The sequence below is a fragment of the Etheostoma spectabile genome, chromosome 7, assembly GCF_008692095.1.
Source record: "Etheostoma spectabile isolate EspeVRDwgs_2016 chromosome 7, UIUC_Espe_1.0, whole genome shotgun sequence".
Lineage (NCBI taxonomy): Eukaryota > Metazoa > Chordata > Actinopteri > Perciformes > Percidae > Etheostoma > Etheostoma spectabile.
The window spans coordinates 25,961,685-25,968,072 of record NC_045739.1 but is presented as its reverse complement, the minus strand read 5'-3'; the positions used below and the strand labels follow the sequence as shown (position 1 = coordinate 25,968,072).

The following is a 6,388-nucleotide window of genomic DNA, read 5'->3' as shown; positions in this document are numbered from 1 at the left end:
CATGCAGCAGTTCATGCAACACACTTATGTAGACTGTTAAAGCGCGGCCACCAAGTTTGTAAGGCAGCGCCAAAGGCCCTTCAGCTGCACTAAGGTCCGTCAACCCATGACCGAGACCGAGTATGTACAGCATTGTACCACCACTTTTGCTCAATCTGGGGGGTTTGTGAAACGGGGTGAGGAGCCAGTTGGCAATGGGAACACGATACTAACAGGTCCCAAAAGCACAAACTCAGATGCCAAACAAGATCATGCCTTATTTTCCGTAGCTAATGATCATAAAGGAAAAGATATTAACGATAAGCCTGCCATCCGGACCTTATAAAGTATGTTCCAAACACTGCTATTTTGCAGGCTAAATGAATCATGAGTGTGCCAGCATCTTGCCACCGTATGGTCAAACAACAGTGCAACATACAATCACTGGCACATAATAGATGGAAAGGTTTTTTGTTCACATAAGCAAATTCATTGATCAGATGGTGCCCTTATAGCATAGAGTGCAGTCGACCGGACTCAATACATTTAGAATTTGCTCAGTGCTGGGCACTTGCAGTTTTAATGTGGCTGCACTCACCAAACAGTGAAAGGAAATCTTATGTACCCTGGGTGACCATGGATGATACCGTTATATACAGCTGGCCGGTGAGCAGATCAGGGAACGGCTGGGAGAAATGCTCTGACTCAGCCAGCTCTCTCTGGAAAGCCCCCGGTTGCGAGGAGGCCCAGGTGGTGAGAACTTGCAAGGGGACAGGGAACGTGTGGTTACTTAATGTCTCATGTTCTACAAGCCGGCCCAACTCAGCAACCAGAGTTCCAAAACATATCCCTTGGCAACCTTGACTCAATTCATTAAGCCAGTAATGTTGGCGAGCAAATAAGTTTGGTATCTGAATACACGCTCTCTCAGGATTCTCCAATTTGCAAAATGTCTTCAAGCCAGTGCAGAGCAGCCATTGTGCAACAATATAGCAATATCTTTTAAAACCTTGGTTGTCTTCCCGTAAAATGAACCATATCAGCCCTTTTTAGAACATTTGTCCCTTTTTCATTGTTGGAGGGTTCCTTTTTTGATGTTTTTTCCAAAAGTTATTTAATTTTTCTAATGGTGACCATTTTTCAACGCTTATTTCGAAAATGGCCAATTGTTGTGATAAAAAAAAAATGAAAACGGCTCAATATGATCACGGGACAACATGAGCCGGTTAAGCGTCCATTTATAGGAGTACACCTAAGTTCCCAACCTTGTTCCTTATGTACACATAATCCACAGATCAATTTGAGCAAGACACGTGCCCATGGGGCGCCAGAGTCAGCTCAAGAAGAAAATTGAATTTTTTTTCCCATGTCAGTATTGTGGTTGCTACAGCAAGTATATATTCAGATGTGGAAATTAATCCATGCTGCAGTTGTTGCAGTATTAACCATATACAGAGCTACATGCATGCATGAGTGATTTGTTCTTTCGTTGTGACACCCTTGTGAGTTTAACAGAAGTTATAAGTGGTGGCGGTATTAACCAGTTAATAGAAATTCCAGCTTGGAAATTGGCATTCGGATGGGAATCATTGACCAAACAATGACAAACCTTTCTTTAATCCATCTTCATCCACTGGATCCGGTATCGGGTCGCGGGGCACGCCGCTCCAGCTAGGGGATCCCAAACTCCTTCCCGAGCCACCAATCAACCACTACGACCAGAGCCAGGTTGGGAGATATAATCTCAACATAGTCCAGGGTCTTCCCGAGGCATCCTCCCAGCTTGGACGTGTCTGGACCACTCCATAGGGAGGCGACAGGGAGGATCATTACCAGATGACAGAAAACCACCCGCCAAACTGGCTCTTTCGAACGCGAAGGAAGGCAAGCAGCGGCTTCTACTCGAGCTCACTTGGATGACTGAGCTCCTCACCCGATCTCTAAGGGAGACGGCCCAGCCCCCTCCTGAGAAAAAACCCATTTCAGCCGCTTTACCTGGATCTTGTTTTCCAGGCATGACCCAAGCCTTCAGACCTGACCATTAGAAGCGTTACGGTAAAGAGCCAGTTTAGTTTTACACATCACTAGTGTCCTTGAAACCCCGTGTACGCAACGTTTATACATGAGCCCTGGAAGATGTTTCTTGAAAATATTCACCTGCAGGAGTTTTCAAATGGTTCTGTGACCTGATACTGTGTTGGGGCATTTGGACAAACTGCCGCACCACGTAGTCAAAGATTGCATGTTTTGAAAATATCGGGGGTTTGTCGTGCAGGGGCGTACAAATAACCTCAGCCAACTGAACATCATCAGCGTTCCCAGTTACTCGAAGAATCATGCAGAGACGGAGGCACAGTCAGGACTGAAATCAAACGCAAAGTCAAGAGGACATCATCCATTCATATAACATATAATTCTTCTTGATGGATTCATGACAAAAAACAAAAATCAATACAAGTCAACTTGGAACGCATGAAAATAATTTAAAAAACAAATCCCATAATTGCATCTAAAGTTTATGCAAAAAACCCAAATTTATCTTCCCAGCAACTCAACGACCAACACAATATGCTGAGTCATCGTGACGTTGAACAAAATAGTTCATAAAAGTATTATTTGTTCTTTAATGTTGCTGCAAATGCCAGAAACTTGATAGTGTCAGACTCAAAGTAGGAAAATTAAAAAAGAATTTCAGCTTTTAACAAAACGGAATTTATTTATGTTAGAATTATGAACTTGATTAATGTACTAAACTCAAACATCACTGAGACTATGCAAGTCATCATTCTAACACTGTGGAGGTGTTTTAGTTGTTTATAATCGTGGACAACAATATACAGCCTTATCATTACAGGTGGACACATTTTCCCCAGACTATCACATAGATTATCAAAGATCTATATTCTTTGAAGGTTTAACTACAGAGTTGAGACCACATGACAGAACTAAACCTGTAAATATGATTTGATTAATTGCATATCTAACCAGCTTTCCTAAAAAATCAATCATATTCCATAGTTGAGAGACACATTTCAAAGTTTAATTTTATTCATGCTTGTCAATTTCTAATCAACGCGGAAATATTTTATTAGTTTGGTTGCTTTGTATTTTGAGCGAACAATGTGTTTCATATGAAAATGAACATGATTCAGGCGTATGTAGATCAGAAACCATTAAATTTTGCTGTGGTGTCTTCTTTAGTTGGCTGTGTAGATTCTTCATCAAAAACACAATGTAAATTTTCCAGTTTTAAACTAAGCTTCACAGTCATTTTACTCTCTCTATGCTGATGTATTGTGCTGTTTATTTCAGATTAGCTAATATTGTTGCAGTCTTTATTGAATTTTCTGATGAAAGATCTTTTAATGTAATTAAAGCACAATTACACTCTAACAGTCCTTATTTAGACACCTTCAGTAATAAGAGATGATGGATGATGTATCATGACATGTTCTGACCGGAGTTTTGTTCCAAAAGTTTATTATTACATACAATTGTCTTAACATAATCTAAAAGTGTTCTGCAGTCATCATTAGAGAGCTGCCAAATTTTAAGAAAGATTGTACTGTAAAGAGACACTTTGATCAATGACAAACCCCCCCATGGGGGGACAAAAAACTGATTTGATGAACACATCTTTATTGTATTAAAACAATGAAATACTATAGAAAGATGCAACAAGCTGGCAAAATAGCTGCTATTAAAGATATCACGTAAATACCGAGATGTGCAGTGAGCCGACTGGACAGTATCAGATGTGAAACAGTACAGAGTACCAGTGAATCAGGTAAGGGACTGGGAACACTGGTCTCTCCTCAGTTGTCTGGAGAGCGGAGTCTGGGAGCCTGGGAGGCTCACAGGTCACCAGAGCCCAACCTGCCCCACTGGTCTGCAGGGAGCCCTCAGGTACTGCTCCAGATGTAGTGGCAGTCCTTCACAGACCCCGGGGCTCATGATCTCATACAGCTGCTGCTGATGAGTGCCGTCCACCTTCCAGGCCAGAGTCAGTCTGAGGGGACCCTTGGTGCCAGGAAAAATGAGCGTGGCCTTCCCCTTCAGCAAGATCCTCACTGGACGGGGGCACGCACGTCGGGTGGGGGCAACTCGACCCACTGCAGAGGAGAGAGAGGAGGGAGAGAGAGAGAGATTAGTAACTCATATGAGGTCCACTTAACCTATAGCCTGTGGCTGCAGCAGGGAGGCTCCTCGTTCTGTGGTCTTCCTCGATTGGATCAAACTGGTCTAAAACGTTTCACTCCCTCTCTGAGCCCAGTAACAATGGCAACAGAAAGGCACACTGCTGGAACCCCGTGACAACAGAAGGTTTCAGTACGAAAGATAAAGATGAACTAAGCTTTCAGAGTTTTAATAGTTAAAAATAGTACACAATAAGATGGGATTGGGAGGGCTTTACTGGTTTAAACGTTTTACAAATTTCAGGTCTCAAACAAAACCTCTGTGAATGATCTATTTCTTTGTTGTGTTAAGTAAGCAGGAACCATACTGAACAGTCAGGCTTATTACTGAAAGCATCCAAATAAAGATTGGAACTACGTAATACATTTTTGAAAACTAATGTAATTCTATAAAAATATGTACAATACCTTCAGAATCATTATGTAGGAGGAAAGATGGAGTAATACCTATTCACATCTAACACTGAACCATACGATTACGGCAAGTCTGGAGCAGATATAAAAACATTAAACTTTACAAATATTTTCTTCAGACAGAGTAAGGTGAGTAAGGTTTCTCCAACGAACTGATAAGACTGACTAGAAAGTTTTAGAGCACAAGATGATTCATCGGAGTGGTTTTGCGGTTGTTAACGATTGCTGAAGTTAATGAATCAATGCTGATATATTACATTTAAAAAAATCTACCAAAAATATTAGGCTGTATAATTATAATGTTCAAATGGACAAAAGATAAGATGGTGGTTAAAGGAGTAAAATGTACTTACAGTAACATCCAGTCTGTTCCTCCCACGAAGGTGTACCACAGTGAGACAAAGTCATTGAGCCGCCGTACCAAAAAAAACCTATCACTGTGAGAGAGACACGCTCTCTGTACTTTGGAAACAAACAACCTCACCAAAACACATTCCAGTTTACACATTATATCGTAGAATGGTTAACGTGGTTTAATTAAAAAAAAAGATACATCAATTGTTAAAAATTTCAGCACTTTTATTGTGAATGTTAAATATATACAAAACATTATTTCTCATTCAGGGAAACTAACTGAATACACGTTCTTTCTTAAAGAAAATTTTCAATAAATTATACCAAAACGTTATCAGAAAAACACATGTTGAATTTAGATCTGATGAAGATACATTACTATTCTGTGTCATTTGTCAACAGTGATGTGGATTTGGTGGGGTAGTGAATAGAGAAAATTTCAAAAAATATTCTGGAAGACTTTTCTGCATCTGCAGTGTGCTGCACAATGTGGATAAGAAATGTGGTGTGCCTCCGCCACAGCAGGAAGGAGAGATGAAGGAACCCGACCCGGGGCCACCGAACACTAGGCTCAACGCAGCAGCCTCCCAGCTTCGGACTGAGGTCATACAAAGAATGTGAAAAGGCAAGACAAGAGGCATTTACTTTTTGAGGTGTTTTATATTTAATATTTTATATAAAATGAACAAAATTACATAATTGGTTCAGACTGCTTCTTGTGCACAATTTGGACAAAACGTTAGTTGTGGTGTATTTCATACTTACCAGGATGGATGTTTGAGTCCCCCTCACATGCTGGCAGAACTCCAGCTATAAGTTCCTAGCTGATGATTGCAGCCACCCTTTCCTCCTGTGGTGTCAGCGCAGGTGCTCCCGACCCCCCCACCTTTAGTTGCAACGCTTTCACGATGCGCCAACACTTGTTTTTTTAATTTCCTGTTTAACATCGGACCATTTTTTCTTGACTTCTGCCATGGTCCGGTTCTCCAAACCTACAGCATTTATAGCCCTGGAGACAGTAATCCACTCTGGGGACTTTTTTTTGTTACTAATACCTGATGACAGACCGCCTGGGGAATTCAGGGCGGGGTGAGTGGTTTGTTCATCTGCGCTGGACCTGGTGTGAGCCCTGTTTTATACATGTTAACATTTCTGTACGTAGGTACTTTTCAAGTTTTGGCCATCTTCTGCTATGAAAGCTGCACAGTATTTTACGAATGAGGCTCCAGTTGCCTGGGTGTCGTGTAGCCGGTGAAACCGGAGATTTCAGCATGTGACGTCAGGGTGTGAACTGTTGTCTCCTTTGTTTGACATCTGATTGTGCTCCGCTATCACTTTTGATTACATGAGACAAATATCTGCAATGGCAGACGTAGCTAAGATATTGCTGCTAATAATTGTACTAACAGGGCTTGCTTCATATATACAGAGGGATGCACCCAGTT

At 41.4% G+C, this 6,388-nt stretch overlaps 1 pseudogene; it reads right to left on the bottom strand.

The window, feature by feature from the left end:
* Positions 1 to 3,735: 3,735 nt before the first annotated feature.
* Positions 3,736 to 6,388, bottom strand: part of LOC116692386 (immunoglobulin lambda-1 light chain-like) — a 32,137-nt pseudogene continuing 29,484 nt past the window's right edge.